Source organism: Dipodomys spectabilis, unplaced genomic scaffold, assembly GCF_019054845.1.
Source record: "Dipodomys spectabilis isolate Male_0828 unplaced genomic scaffold, ASM1905484v1 ptg000002l, whole genome shotgun sequence".
NCBI lineage: Eukaryota > Metazoa > Chordata > Mammalia > Rodentia > Heteromyidae > Dipodomys > Dipodomys spectabilis.
In genome coordinates this window covers 146,551-163,788 of record NW_024870679.1, presented here as the reverse complement: position 1 = coordinate 163,788, position 17,238 = coordinate 146,551, and the positions used below count along the sequence as shown (strand labels likewise).

The 17,238-nt window shown below is 36.3% G+C and overlaps 1 pseudogene; it reads left to right on the top strand.

Moving 5' to 3' along the window:
* Positions 1-3,260: 3,260 nt before the first annotated feature.
* LOC122108451 lies at positions 3,261-15,657 on the top strand (annotated as a pseudogene).
* Positions 15,658-17,238: the final 1,581 nt, after the last annotated feature.

The window sequence follows — 17,238 nt, the reverse complement described above, 5'->3', positions numbered from 1 at the left end:
CTGATGGAGGCATAGAATTCCATTGTGTATATATACCACATTTTCTTGATACATTCATCTACTGAGGGGCATCTGGGTTGGTTCCATATCTTAGCTATAGTAAATAGTGCTGCAATAAACATAGTTATGCTGGTAGCTTTAGTGTGGTCTTGTTTGTAAACATTTGGGTAAATGCCCAAAAGTGGGATTGCTGGGTCATAGGGGAGCTCTATATGGAGTCTTTTGAGGAACCTCCATACTACTTTCCAAAGTGGTTGAACAAGTTTACACTCCCACCAACAATGCATTTCAACATTTGTTGAATGTTACAAACAAAGAAAGGTCAAATGTTACAAAGAACAGTAAGGTCTCAGCCTGGGATCTATTCTGAACTGTTTAACTCCCTTAAACAATTTACTGTGTTGAAGCTGAACATGTGAACATGAGGTCAAGATGTTGGGGGCGGGGTGGGCGGAGAGAGGAGGGTGGGCAAATGCAGTCAAAATATTCAATATTTATATGTGAAAATGAAACCATGTAAACTAAGGAGATGGGCGGGTTGAGGAGAAGCATGAAGGGTGTCTTCGATCAAGATGATTGAACTCACAAATTGACATGTGAAATTGAAACTCCTTTGTGAAACTTCTGAAAGATAATTTTTAAATGTGTGAGCTCCATAGTAAGACCCCAGCGTGCTTGTGTTATTTAGAGAAAATCAGTTTGGGATAGTTTTAATTTAATTGTATGTTAGTATAACTCAGGCAACAGCTTTTGGAAACTACTAATCCAGTATATGACCCTTTTCTCCTGTTTAATTTGGATTTGAAAGCATCTATGCTCACCATCTTAGTCCTGCACTGCAAGCAGACATGGGGGAGAAGGAGAAAAAGAGAGAAGAGAGGGGGAGAAAAAGTAGGGGAAATAAGAATGGGAAGGACTGGCAGAGATAGGGAGAAAAGGGAAGTGGCAGAGAGAGATTGATGAAAAGGGACAAGGGAGAGAGAGGAAGTCAGGGGAAAGATAGGGAAAAGACAGAGGAAGAAGAGGAGCATGGGAAGAAATACAAAAGGAGAGAAGAGAGAGAGAAGGGAGTAGAAAAAAGGAAGGGAAGGAGAGAAGAGAGAAAGAAAATGAAAGAGGGGATGGAGGGGAGAGAAAAAGAAAGGGACAAAGGAAAGAAAGCAAGGAAGAAAGAACAAAAGAAAAAGAAAGCAGAAAGAAGGAAAGAAAGAAAAAAGAAAGAAGGAAGAAAGGAAAGAAGGAAAGAAGTAAAGAGAGAAAGAACAAGAAAGAATAAAGGAAGAAAGGCAGGAAAAAAAGTGAAGACCAGGAAATAAAGGAATATTTACAATTTTATCTTCCTTTTCCCAGTGATTTTATTTTTATTTTTGTCATGGGGATTGAACTCAGGGCCTGTCTGAGTTCTTTCACTCAAGCCTAATTTCCATTCTGAGCCATAGAATCACTTCCAGTTTTCTGGGGGTTAATTGGAGGTAAGAGTCTCACAGTATTCCTGCCCAGGCTTGAAACACGATCCTCAGAACTCAGCCTCCTGAGTAGCTAGAATTATAGGCATTAGCCAGCCACCAGCGCCCAGCTTCCCAGTGCTTTCTTAAAAGTCAAATCTGAAGAAAAGCAATCCTGAGTTTCTCTTGTGTCTAGCACAGTAGTTGAAAGGTCATGGTTGACCCAATTTTTTTTGTGTTCTCTAACAGCTACAATAGAAAGGAAGTTTTACAGAGTAACTCTATGAAGAAACTAGTTGGAAGGCAGGTTTTTGGTTTGTTTGCTTTTTTTTTTAACAGAAATATTCTTCTTTAGCCTAGTTTCCTTGGTAGTTTACAATTTTCAAGACATAGTGACACTTATTAACTCACTGTCTCATTTGTTCTCTGGAGGGAACAGGACAATCCTACTGCAATTTTTTTTAAAAATATTGATTTCCTTAACCTGTACCGTAGTGAATCAGGCAGGACTAGTTTCATTTATACTGTTGACAAGATAATGAAGGTGTACAGAGGCAAGTTCTCTTTCCAGATCTGATAGTGAGTAAATGATGGGAACCCTGGGGTTTGACCCCTGGAAGACTGTCTTCTGAATCTTTGCTGTGACATCTCCGTTGGCTCTGGATTCTTGTTTTCCCATTCATCCTCCATGGATCCTGCTTGCAGCATCTTTCCACTGCTTCTCTCCTGCCTACTCTTCCTCCTCACAGGAAACCCCTTTCTTTATTCCCACAGATCCTTGTCTCCTTCATATTCAAACTGACTCTTGGCTGGGAGCCATGGTACTGATTCTACCCAAAGTCAGTACCTTACTCATTTAGAATTTCACTCTTCTTCCCCTGGTACATCCTGAAGTTTATGTGATAAGCATGATTTGACACATCCCACAAATATGTAGCATTAAAATCCTTCAAAAGCAACTGTAGAATTTCTAATGACAAGAGTGAGTAATGAGTGTGATACACTGCATAAAACCCTTTACTGTCTGAAATACTGGTACTCACATTTGCATCATTTTATTGGAATGAGCATCATTTTCTTAGAATTATCTTGACTCATGTTATATTCTATCTTAGTTCATCCTTGTTTTATTCTACCAGTATCTTGTTCTTGTAACTATCATGGTATTTCCATTCTTATGCTACCATAATGGTATGCTCTCTATTTATAACAGCATATTATAAGATTTTTGAGATCCTCAGAATTGCTCTGAGAACACCTTTCATCTTCCAATTTCTGCTCTTTTTTCTACTGTAATAAAACACTTGTATTCATCTAGACAAATAACAGGCTACTAGAAAGCCTACATGTTTTTAGTCTTCTTTGTGAGTAGAGAGACAATTTTATCAAGCAGAGTGTGAGCAGAGTTATTATGCAATAATGATTCATCTAAGAGATGTCCATGAAAAAAAGGTAGCCTATCCTTTCCCTTACTGATAGGATGGTATCTCTGACAGTGAGCTGTTTGGCCAGGAGTTGTTTTGTTCAAAATTGAGGAGATGAGTGGGGCTGGGAGACATGGAGAAGAATGAAGGGAGGGTGATGTTGATCAAGATGCATTGTCCTCACAAACTGACATGTTGAATTGAAACTCCTCTGTTCAGCAATTGAAAGATAATAAAAATGTATCCAAAATAAATTAATTTTGTAAAAAGGACTTAACACACATTCTCCAAGAGAGATTGTACTTGCTTCTGGGGTTGCCACTAGATCTGTATTCCATTAATCTTTTATTATTTCTTCTACTTCTTTTTGGGGGGGGAGGTGCAGTTTAACATGTCATCAGGATACACTGTGATGGCCCCCATTTGTCTAGTGGAAAATGAGAAAGAGCAGCTGATGGTGAACCCCAAGGCAGTCAAGGTTCTTGAAGCGATTACAAAGCCTGTGGTGGTGGTGGCCATTGTAGGAATGTATCGTACAGGAAAATCCTACCTGATGAACCGCTTGGCAGGACCCAACCAAGGTGAGTGTTTTCTAGGACAGGAGCCATTTGCTGGGATCTTTGATAATGCAAGGTAATCATGCTTGTTGTACCATCAAGAAGAATCTGACTCCTGCTAAGGGAAAAACATTAAATCTTTATTAAGATTGACATGAAAGCTTATATTTTTAAATCTATACTCATAAGATATCACCCTACTCTTTTACAAAACAGGAATTTTCCTTATTCCGTTTAATGACCTACAAGAACAGTATTCTGGTGCAATCCAATCTTACCTTCTCAGTTCCTTTGATTATTTACTTCCTCCCACTGATATAATTTCATTAGGACTATAGAATCAATGCAGATGTTACTCAGTATGCTTTGTTTATAATAGTGAAATAAAGAAAGATTGTGAGATATAAGGAGAGCAGTAAGAATTGCAATTTCTAGAAAAAATGATGCTTTATAATTTTTACTAACATATAAGGCCTATAAACCATATAAATAATGTAGAAAAATTCTTTCCCATACTGTCATGTGTATTTCTTATTTTGTTAAATGCTGGGTGATTTTTGTGATATTTTTACTGATTTTTAAATTTTAATATCATCAAGTCATTGAACAAAGGCGTTATCATTCAACAGAGCAGTTCATGATTGCAATGTATCTTGATCAGTGTGGTGATTTCCTTAAATAAGGTCATTTTATTTGCTCCTTCTTGGTTTCCAGAAAATCTGTTGTTAGTTCTATCAACCCTTTGCCTATGAAGGCTCCCTTCATTTTATTTTATATCTTCTCTTCTAGCTCATTATTTTGAAGGACAGACTCTCACAGTATGATATTCTAAGAACTTAAAGCACACCTATATTAATATTTTTCTCTTTGGTTGCAGGTTTCCAGCTGGGTAGTACAGTGAGGCCTCAAACAAAAGATATCTGGATGTGGTGTGTGACTCACCCAACGAAACCAAATTTCACCTTGGTCCTTCTGGACACTGAGGGTCTGGGTGATGTGGAGAAGGTAAATCAAAACCATGGAGAATTCTCCTTTGGTTGCATTTCTTAACTTACCATATGTCATCTTAATTCAATTTCCACTGCTTAATTCAATTCCTACAACTACAAATCAAGTTATAAATTAATGCTAAATTGTCTCTTTGTATTACTCTGATAAATTCTAATAAAAAATTAAAAAGATTAGGTTATTCTTTTTAAAAACTTTCCCCTTTTTTTCTGACTCTGTTTTTTGGAAGTGTGTCACTAAGTCTACCCATTCTTTGTTCTATTATTAGTCCTGGGCATCAAATCAGGCTTTTGTACATCCTAGACAGTATTCTACCAGTGTGCTACAACCTTAATCTAGAATTGACATCTTAATGTGAGGTAGTAGTGACATTAAATTCTACCTCAGACACAGGGAGCATGTACATGTGCTGTCAGAGATCTTCCATAAGGAAGAATTTTCCTCTACTCTGTCAGCTGCTTATTTACTCAATTATTCATATCTGCATAAAAGAAAGTCTATTTATGCTTTGATTTATGCTTTTCTGGAAGGTATTGGGGATTGGACAAAGTAGAGCCTTGCATACATACTTGTTATATGCTTACCACTGAGCTGGACTCTGGTCCCTATACCTTGTTTTTGCTTTGTTGCATCTTTGGATATTGAGAGTTCTTTCATTTTGTTGTCTGTGTTATGGTGAAATATTCTCTGCAACTGAGAGTATTATCCAATGTAGTAAATACTCACTAAAGATACCAATTCTAAGTCCCTAATCTACAATCTATAGATCCATCAGTAAAAGGTAAGGACCTAGTTCAGGAGCCAACACACGTTTTGTATAACCAGTACAGGTGCTATAGATGTCCAGAAGTGGCCATAAAACCCAGCTTTATAGGTCAGAAACTATTTCCTAGGGGTATGGACTCTCAGCACTCACTTATGAGGCCAAGAAGACTTTAAATCTAATACCATAGTATAAATTGCTTTTGTCTAGAATTACTCATTTCCTCTGTAATTTGGTGGGAGTTGAGTAGTACACAACTGTATTTTTCTATACTTCATTGTCCATCTCATCCTTAATCTTGTTTCTGCTTTATCTTTCAGCCCTTTACACATGCTCACTGCTTCAGCCAAATGATATGACTATGTGATACATATGTAAGACTTATACTTTATAACATTTCTCATTTGTCTACTATTGGTTTTACAATGTGTGTGTTCTTTTAATCTCTACTTACACATTTCTCTCAGCTTTTAAAAGAAATGAAGCACATTGAAACAACAGCTATTATTCCAGTGAGACATTCACATGTGTGAAACTGCAAAGCATTTTTTCCTATTTACTAAAATGGTCAATTTTTTCTCACATAATAAAATTTTAGTGAATTATTGTCAGAGATGATCATCTGTTATACATATATGCATATAGATGCATATATGTTGCAGTTGTTTATATAAAATATATATAATCATATATAGTTGCTGTAGAGAATATTTTATGCACATTGACAATATCATTCACTCTAAGGAAACCAAGGCCTGAGGAAAGTCACTGTTAATGAAAATCAAGTATAAACTTAGGATATTTTCATAAACTTTTCTTCTTTGTATTCTCCGTTTGAACTGTAGTCCTAAATGAACAATAAATGAAAGAATGAAACAAGTAGACTCCTCTGTCCCTTGCTCTCATGTGCTTTCTAGGGTGATTCTAAGAATGACTCCTGGATCTTTACCTTGTCCATTCTACTCAGCAGCACCTTTGTCTACAACAGCATGGGAACCATCAACCAGCAAGCCCTGGAGCAGCTGCAGTATCCTTTCTGCAAAAGAAAAGTCATCTAGTATTGAGTTAAGGAAAATGGCAACTAACCCTGTTTCTACAAGTGACTCAGTTTTCCTGGTTGAGAAAGGGTACATTACACAAAATGGAATGTTATCAATGGGTTTGTAGGTGAGATCTGAAACTTGTTTGTGATGTATGGTGCTTTTCATTCCTTAGCTAAGATCCCAGCTATGTTACTGAACTAACAGAGCTAATCAAGGCAAAGACCACTAAGAAGTCTGATGAAATGGATGACTCTGACGAATTTGTGAGTTTCTTTCCAGACTTTGTTTGGGTGGTTCAGGATTTCATTCTGGAGCTGAAGTTAGATGATCAGCCCATCACAGAGGATGAATATCTAGAGAATGCCTTAAAGCTTATTCCAGGTACCAGAGGGAGATTGGGGAAGGGGAAGAGTTCAGTAGGTTTATCGTATATACTAAGCTCTTTTAATCCTCATTGGATGTGCATGTTTATTTGAGATTGGATTGTGCTACAATATGCTGCACTAATTTTTGAAAGGCTACTGATTAGTTTTTTAAAAATATGACTCTATTTAAAAAATTACATTTTTTACTCTTAAAAATTACGTTTTGAAAATGTAATGTCCATTTCCACTTTATAGTCCTCTAGTATCATTTATGACAACAATTCTCATATCAAAAAGCTAAATATATCAATAGACCATTTTATGAAACACTACATAAAACCAATATTTTACAGAATTCGACAATTCTCATAGATGATATGTCATAAAACTTGAAGTTTCAAAATAAAAACTAACAATTCTTTCTAATATGTTGTACCTGAACATTTAAAATAACATGTTGTTGTGAAATAGTTCATCAACAGAACCATACACAAATAAAATATTCACAAAATATGTTTTAGAAAATGTTTTGGTTTTTCATCTGAACAATTAGTAACTGCACAGACACTTCTATGCTTGTTCTAGCATTATCATTTGAAAATTTTCAAGTGGAATATAATATCACTAGAATGGGCACAAATACTGGATCAAATTATTTAAGACACATTAACATCATGAACAATTATCCCTATTATAATCCATCCTATAATGTCGAAAGTTCCAGTTACTAATTTTGTTTTTTTTTGTTTGTTTTTTTGTTGGTCAGGGGGCTTGAACTTGGCCTGGGCACTGTCCCTGAGCTCTTCAGCTCAAGCAGAGTGCTCTACCACTTAAGCCACAGCTCTACTTCCTAGTAAGTTTTTAAAGTAAGTGCTTCATGGGACAAAATTTAAATTTGGTTAGTATAGAATTACATGTAATAAAATTGGTCAATTTTAAATCAAATTGTTTACCACATTGTATTTTACCAGTATCTGGCTCATTGATGTTCCGCAGAAGAATATTGTACAGTGAATACTTAAGAAAATGTACTGATATTTCTTTTGAATAAGGCTGTCAATCTTTTAGTTATGTTCCCTATAATATCACTCTCTTCATTTGTCACCCTTATACTTAATGAATTATATATTTCACAGTTCTTAAATGTACATATTAACAAAGTAGACTGTTTGGGGCACTTGAAAAGACTAACAATATTTTTAGATATTATTTTTTTCAGTCTTCCAACATTTATTGATCAATTCTTTTTTATTTTTATACGTTATTTATTGTACAAATACTGTGTAGAGCAATTATAGTTACATGAGTAAAGTAATGAGTATATTTCCTATCAAGCATTGTTGGCTCCTCCTTTTTTTTCTCCCTACAATCCCTTCCCTCCCACCTCCACAACTACACTCCTCTATCTACCTACTCCCCCCACTCTGCCTGTATTGCAAAGTTTGTTTTCCAACATAGTGTCTTGTAAAAAGTGGTGTTTATTTTCTCGCTATTGGGGCTGGGAAGGTGGCTCAGTAGTAGAGCTCTTGCCTTGCATGCCTGAGGCCCTGGGTTCGCTTTGCCAGCACCACATAAGCAAAAAAGAAAAAAAGCCGGAAGTGACACTGTGGCTCAAGAGGTAAAGCGCTAGCATTGAGCTGAGGGAGAGCGTCCAAGCCCAGAGTTCAGGCCCCATGACCAAAACCAAAAAATGAAAAACTATTTTCTTGCTATTGTATCATGTGAATTTTTGTTTGTTTGTTTGTTTTTGCATGTTCCTGCCCCACAGTATACGGCTGTTCTCACTGTATTTGATGTCCGTGCTCTGCATCATGTATGTACACTTCTCTAATTTGGGCAGGGGATGGGAAAAAACAAAATGCTTATTGATTAATGCTCTAGTTGTTCACATTGTCTCTAATAGAGTAATTTAGAGAATGAAGAGATATCCATAATACATCTAAGTTAATTTTACTCTTCAAAATTTTTAGTGAAAATAGTCTTTAAGCAATTTGTGATATGAACTTATACTTGTGAGTGTGTATACATATATACAGATGTATGTATTTGTATATTTCTCACAGCTTTTCTGTTCTGACTTGAATATTGTGCATCTTCTTTCTAGCATTTTTTTTCCAGTAGCGTCTTACCCTTTGCTGGTGTAATTTTATGTCTTAGATTTCATTTCTGACAAAGATACAACAGAATCAGAAAACTGCTTCTAACCATTTTGCTTCACTACTCACTAGTTAAATTCTTAGGAGAGTTTTGCCAGAACTAGGGTTACTAATCAATTTCCTCCTTTTGTGGACAGATAGATGCCTAATATTCAATTACTTGTTTCCTTTTGCCTCTGTGCACAACGTTGGTTAGCAATGAAGTATCATTTTAAGGAGATTTTAAAACAGTGATGTAAAAATCTTTGGCAATGAAAATACTCAGCCTCTTGCGTGATGGCTGCCCTTCCAATGATTAATTTTTCCCCTTTAATTTTTTTACTGTAAATGTTCAAAATGTGTTATTGAATTTGTGTGTTGTCTATAGACAAGTATCTTAATTTTTTTTAGAGATCAAATTTCATTTATAACTGTTACAATTAGGGCTCGCTTCTCTATATTAGTCATATATGACTGCATTTTTCACTGCTAGTTTGTTATGTCCATTATGTCTTTTTTTCCTTTCCTTTATTTTATTTTTTCATTGTGAAAATTTATTGTGAAAGTACAGAGGGATTACAATTACATGAGCAAGGAAATGAGTACTTTTTTATCAAGCATTGTTGCCTCCTCCTTTGTTCCCTTTCATATCCCTTCCCCTTTCCCTCATCCCCACAGCCCTACACCACCCCCAATAACTAGTATATGACTGAGACAAGCAGAAACTGTCAGATAAGTTGAAATTAGGTGAAATGAACCCCAAAATAAGGATTCAATTATTTTTTCTTTCTTGTGATTGTTTCTAACATATTTATAAGATTATTTCATTGTTGCTTTGTATGTCCCTCCCCCATGGTATAACTCCTCCTCCTCATGGTATAACACTGTATTCCTTTTATTTTTTATAGGCAAGAATCAGAAAATTCGAAATGCCAACTTGCCTAGGGAATGCATTAGGCATTTCTTTCCAAAACGCAAATGTTTTGTCTTTGATCGACCTACAAAAGAAAAGGAACTCTTAATTCATATTGAAGACTTGCCAGAAGACCAGCTGGATTGTAATTTCCAAGTGCAATCCAAAAACTTTTGCTCCTACATCCTTGCCAATGCAAAACCCAAGAACTTGAGAGAGGGAATTATTGTCACTGGGAAATGTGAGTCTTCTTTGCTCCTGGATTTACCTCTCTTCTTAATTCCCTTAAGTAATGCTTTGATTACATTTTTGCATTTGTTAAGCATATAGAAAAATGGTAGTTCATGTGTCATATAATTTCATCTTTCCTAATTATTGTTTGTCTACATGGAGCTTTATTGAATAGGATATACCTTAGAAACTATTTCACTGATCATATAAGAGCCGACTGATGCTAAAGATTAATTCCTGTGTTTTAGATTAAGTCACTTGGGAAAGTGTTCTGTATGGATAGAAAAGTATTTTGTGAATTTAAACTAGTTATGATGCATATAAGATGGCAAGTTCCTAAAGGTTCATTGGGAGTTTAAAATCAAAATTCAGTTAAAGTGCAGCTACAGAAGTGGCTTCAGGATGTGGACAACATGCACACATAATGTTAAGTTCTGTCATAATGTTCTTCTTAAATTAACATGCAGATTTTCATTCCTATTTAGACTTGGGTCCCAAAAGTGAGACAATTTATTTCATTTCTAAGCTTCATTCATTTTGCCTCTGTACTCTGCTCTTTTTTTAACTTTATGTGGAATTCTCTAGATAGTATACTTTGATCATATTGGTGGTTATTAGTGATTTAAATTATAATGTGTGAATTAAGAGCCTGGAAGAAAAAAATGATTAGGAAAAAGCAGTGGTGCCAGAAGAAGTAGACTTTGTCAAATAGGATAAAGGAATTTCATATCCACTACTCAGAAGTCAGTGATTGGGAAGATAATAAATTAAGGTTATCTAGGGCAAAAAATTAGCAAGAAACTACCTTAATTAGTAAATAGGCATGGTGGCTTGTGCCTGTTAACACAGATATGCAAAAAGCATAAAAAGGAGGCTCACAATTCATGATAGCACAGGTATATACAAAGGATTCTATCCTTAAAATAATATCAGAAGCAAAAATGGGGCTAGGAATGTGGTGTAGTGGTAGAGTGCTTGCCTAGCATACATGAAGCCCTGGATTTGATTCCTCAGTACAACATAAACAGAAAAAGTCAGAAGTAGCGCCGTGGCTCAAGAGGCAGAGTGCTAGCCTTGAGCAAAAGAAACTCAGGGACAGTGCCCAGGCCCCGAGTTCAAGCCACAGGACTGGAAAAAAAGCAAAAAGTGTTGGTGGTGTGGTTCTATTCATATAGCACCTGCTTAGTAAGCTCAAGGCCCTGAGTTCAAGCCATGATATCACCAAAAAAGTGTGAAAGTTGCTTAAAGTCTTAATGTTTTTCAAAATGCTAATTTTAGAATAAAATAGAAGTGTAGCTTCATGTTTATCCTTAAATTATTGGGCTCATCCAGGACTGGGGACTCTGGTGGAGATTTATGTCAGTGCTATCAACAGTGGAGCAGTGCCATGTTTGGAGAACGCTGTGACTACCATGGCCCAGCGTGAGAACTCAGCAGCTGTGCAGAAGGCAGCCAACCACTACAGCCAGCACATGGCTCAGCAATTGAGGCTCCCCACTGAGGACCTCCAGGAGCTGTTGGATGTACATGAGGCCTGTGAGAGAGAAGCCATCGCAGTCTTCATGGAGTTATCATTCAAGGATGACAAGTGGGAGTTTCAAAAAGATCTAATGGTACGATGTCTGCTCTTGATCTGTCTTTCATGCCGTCTTTCCCTTTTGAGACAATGCTATGCTCATCATTTTAATCCTATGGATCATTTCCTATCTGTACTTTTAGGATCCCAGAATTTATGAGTGGGAGGATTTCTACAGGCTGATGGGTACCAGACACTTACTTTTATTGTTGTATAATAAATTACAATATGGTTGGCAATTAAAAAACCCAGGCACCAGTTGCTCATGCAGTAACCCTACCTACTCAGAAGACTGAGATCTGAGATCATGGTTCAAAGCCAATCTGGATAGGACAGCCCATAATACTCTGATCTTAATTAAACAACCAGAAGCTACTCAATTAAACAACCAGAAGTGAGTCAAATTGTGCTAGCCTTGAGCAAAAAGCTCAGGAACAGAGCCCAGGCCCTGAGTTCAAGCCTCAGGAACAGCATTAAAAATGTGCATTTTTATATTTATTCCATACCATTGTATAAATATGACATATGGTTCTGTATGTCATATGCAATCTTATGCTTATAACATACAGTTGATATATATATATATATATATATATATATATATATACATTCCATACAATCCTGTTTATCATAAGTATAGTGTGTGGATGTTGGATAAGCCAACAAGTGCTCTGCTCAGGGCACCCAAATGAGGTCACAACTTCAGAATCTGCAATCAAGTTGCTGTCAGGATAAAAGCACTTCACACTCTTATGTGCACATTGCAAGAATTAACAAATGGTTCCAAAACCATGAACATATGAGAAACTTCAGAAATATTGCAAACGTTTTTCAATGCATTCCTTTTCATCCTTGCAACACACATCCTGAGCTTACTCTCCTTTTAGCCACATTCACTTGCTATAGCTTCTTTTATGGCTATATTGTTGTTCATCACTGGGCTGTTGAAAGAATTGTGTGGGGCCTGTTACTGAATCCCATCATTTTACAGAGAATGATCCAGGCTCTCAGAATGTTCAGGGACTTACCAATATTACTCAGACTGTTTTCAGAAGTGGTAATGGCTCCTTCCCCTGTCCCTATGTGCTCCGAGGCCTTCACCTTACTTCCTCCATGAAGATCACCATAGAATTTCTTTCTAATGCCTTCATTGTACTGTCTTCCTATCATCTTCACAGAACACCGTAGAGAGAAAGATGGAAGATTTCATTCTGCAGAATGAAGATGCATCTGACAAATACTGCCAGAAGGAGCTGAAGATAATTTCTCAGTCTTTAATGTTAAGCATTTCCAATGGCACTTTCTCTATACCTGGAGGGCATAATTACTACTTGGAAGGCAAGAAGAAGGTTGAACAGGACTACAAGTTAGTTCCCAGGAAAGGGGTAAAGGTGAGGAATAAGGGGATGAATTGCAGTTAGTCATAGAATCTCATTTATGTATTTACTTGTTTCTTTATTTATTTATATTTTGTTAGTTGTGGGGCTTGAACTCTGGGTTTGGTCTCTGTCCCTGTGATCTTCAGCTCAAGGAAAGTGCTCTACCGCTTGAACCACAGCGCCACTTCTAGTTTTCTAGTGGGTGTTTGGAGACAAGGGTCTCATGGAATTTCCTGCCCTGGCAGGCTTTGATACTGTGTTCCTCAGATTTCAACCTCCTGGGTTCCTAGTATTACAGGCGTGAGCCATTGGCACCTGCATGGGAATCTCATTATTAAGGAACACAGAATCATTTCTGAGAAGAAAATCTGCATTTTTCCTTCTATATCCACAATTAATTATTCTTCCAGATACTTCCAGAAACTTCTGGAGAGAGTAGTATTTTTTCATAGATCAAACCGTGCAATTGTTTCTTAGTTAAGTTGATGAGATTTAAAAATTAATGATACCCTTTGTTCTATTCACAAGAACGTATAGTCTTGCCTCAGATACAAATAGTAAATTGAATTTAACAAGATGAGGTATGTCATGCTGGCATGAACACCAAGTACAAAATAATGGTGTGATTAATATGGTAACAATATTAGTGTTAATAATGCTCACACATATTCAAAATCATATTTTACGTTTCATTTTGTTTTTTCTTTTTGTTTGATTTAACTCTAGGTGTTTCATGTAGCTTAAGGCTGGTTCCAACTCATATCATTTCCACTTCAGCTTCCACAATGCTATGATTAGAAGTATGCACCACTATGTCTCAATTTCGACACCCTAATTTGTATCATAAATACTTAGTAACCTGTAGTTTCAGGCTACTTGCACACCTATAATTTAAATTTCAAAAATATCCTATAAATTACTACTAATGTTATCCAAGTTTTGTAGTTGAGAAATATGAAGCATAGGGAAGTTAATAAGTTGTAAATTCCTAGAGCCTATTCTCGGGAAATCTGTTATGCAGTTCATAGGATAGCCATACAGAACTCTGGAGTTAGCTCAGGAAAGATTTCTCCAAGAGCAGAATGAAGGTCAAGATGAATTATCAGAGGATTCCTTGTAGTTTAAATAAAAGAATAAAGGTATCTTGGTAGAAGAGTAGAATGTCGGGACATATTGTTTATTTTTGTGGTACTGAGTTTTGAACCTAAGAATTCCTATTTGCTCAGGTAGTGTGCTGTCAATCTCAGTAGGTTGAGATTTGAGGATTGCAGTTCATAGCCACCAAGAAAATATGTGGTACTGTCATCTACAATTAACCACCAGAATACTAGAAATAGCACTGTGGTTCAAAATGGTAGAGTGCTAGTTTTGAGCTCAATGATCAGGAGCAAGAGCCAGGCTGTTAGTTCAAGCCCCACAATGAATGAAAAAAAGACTGGAGAGCTAGGGCAGAGGTTGCTATAAACTGTTTCTAACCACTGCAAGAGAGATTGGCTTTGCTATAATGGCTCAAGAAGGAACAGACACAGAGGAATCTTGAAGACAAGTGAAATTTTACAAGATTTAGAGGGAAATAATTTCTGCAACAAGAGAATAGACTTATGTTTTTGACATATTCCACTTATTTATTGGTCTCCTAGGCAAATGAGGTTCTCCAGATCTTCCTGCAGTCCCAGGATGCTATAGAAAAATTGATCCTACAGTCATACAAAGCTCTCACTGATGCAGAGAAGGCCAGAACAGGTACTGGGCAAGGTAACGCTTTCAGAACAGGGGGGTGGTTCCTGAAAACCTTAACTGGTGGACATGAAGATCTTTATGAAAGGACTTCCTGTTCTACACTGGAATGTAGAAGATGCTAAATCTGAAAAATAAGAGCTCAGGTCTAGTCATTTCCAATGTGGCAGCACATTTCCATGTCATTCTCTCATGTGCTAGGGTTTGATCGCTGGAAAAATTCAGAGACAACTTGTTCTGGATCCCAGGAGGTTAGGGTTAATGCTTGATTTTTGTTGTTTTTCTTCTCTAAAACCAATGTGGATTAGCTGAGCTGGCTGCAAAGGAAGCAGTTGAGAAGGAGCAGGAGATGCTAAGACAGGAACAGAAGGAACAGCAGCAAAAGATGGAGGCCCAAGAGAAAAGCTAAAAGGAAATTATGGCCCAACTACAGGAGAAGATGGAAAGGGAAAGAGAGAATCTGATAAGAGATCAGGAAAAGAAGCTGAAACACAAGCTGAAGGTGAGTCTGGATGGCGCCTGAGATATATCACAAGGATACTTCTGAGCCTGTCTTTGCCAGCTGCTCCCACCTTCCTGAGAAAATCGCAGGGAGCTAGGACCACATATGTTCTTACTACCCATGAATCAGGAGGAAACATTAGACAAATGTGTCAAAGAACACTGTGGGCCTTGGGTGTGGGTAAAGAGAGACAGAGACAGAGAGAGAGAGACAGAGACATCCTTAGCTCCTAGGTTTGTTAAGGGAAAACTCTTGATATTCAGTAATTTTTATTTTCAAGGTTTACTTTTTCATTTGTAGATTCAAGGCGAAATGCTTACAGAAGGATTTAAAAATAAATATGAAGATATTGGTAAAGAAATACATCAACTGAGAAAGGAGATTGAAACAACCAAGAAAGAGAAGCTATGGGATCGAAAATTATTGGGTGGGCTGGGTGATGTGCTTCTCATGGCAGGGCCACATCCTTATCTTAAGTTAGTTGGTGCCTTTTTGAAAGGGGTACCATACACAATGAAATAGACTCCGAATTTCTTTTAAGAATTAATAAAGAAGGCCATTCTTTTGTCTGAATCTTAATTTTTAAGTTGATTTCATGTTTTTTTTTTAAAAGGTCAAAACAACAAGGGGACACAGGAATGGAGGGATGATGAGCAAATGCAGTCATTATATTTAATATACATTATATTAAAAGTGAACAATGTAATCTTGGGTAGGGACCAGAGGAAAAAATAGGGGGAAAGTGAAGGAAGGGGGAACATTAGCAAAAACCATTTTACTCATAACCTGAGTTATGAACTGTGACACATTTGTGCAGTTCCTTAATAACAACAATAAAAATTGAGTTTAGAAATATTAAAAACAAAAATATATAGGCTATTAATTATCTCAATTGAAATAAAAAAGTAACTTGAATATATCAGGGCCTGCTGTACAAAACCTGAACTTAATATCAGTCATAGTAGTGTAACTAATAAGCTGATTAGAAGGAAAATACGAGCCTCTATAATGTTTCAAAATTAATGATAATAAAAATTTTTAAGTAAAAAGTTGTTCCTAAAAAGGTACATGAAGTACTGTACACTAAAAATCAGAAAAACTCTTTAGATTATTACTAAATATTAATTTAGATTGATAAGATCAAAATGTAGATGATTCCTAAGTCAATAGGTCAATATACTGTGATTCAAAGAAATATGTAACACAATTTTCTGGAACTATATTTCAATATTTATATATCAGATTGCAAATATTAAAATTCCCTCGAGAGGCAAAAACCAAAATTCAAAATAAACCCCAAGAATTGTGTACTCAAAAGAGGTGAGGTGAAGGGGACTTGGGGTAAATTAATGAACAGGAGAAGAGAGGGAGAATGCAGTCAAGAATGTAATGTATAACCTACAAAATTAAAAAGAATAAGAGAAGGGGGGATAAAAAATGAGGATGAGAAAAGGATAAGAAAAAGGAGAGTGACTTTGATCAAGATATATTTTGTTCAGAAACTGCTCCTTTGTACAACTACTTAAACATAATAATAAAAAGAAAAAGTGTGAACAAAACAACCAAGGAAATTCTAGAAAATGAAAAGATGGATCAATTAGAGAGCAAAAGTTCCAACCATGTTCTGGAGTCCAACCCATAAATAGCATAGTGGCATCAGCCTCTGAACATTTTCATAGGAGTAAAAAACAAAATCTAGGAGTACAGATATTGTAGAATCATGTATGCAATGAATTTCAAATTTTATTTGGCCAAAACAAATTTAAAAATCTATATTAGTACTTGTGTGTGTGTGTGTGTGTGTGTGTGTGTGTGTGTGTGTTTGTATATAAATAACCACACTAAGGAGAGGCTTCAAAAAAAGAAATCTAGAGCGTTATGTCATTAGATGATAAAATGAGGATCGTAATTTTAAAAATCGGTACTATAAAGAACATCCAACTTGAAATAATGGAGCAAATATGTCAGAAGGAATTGAAGCTTCACTGCAAATGAGTTGTGCAAAACAAATTTCTGAGATACCAGTGCCCTTTATAGATCAGGCAAGAATATCAAATTTTGGTTTTGATTTGACCCTGGGTTGGCAAAGATTTGGGGGAACAGGAATTACTGTCTCATTGCTGGTGAAAGTGTTAATGTGATGTCCACTTGTATATCAAA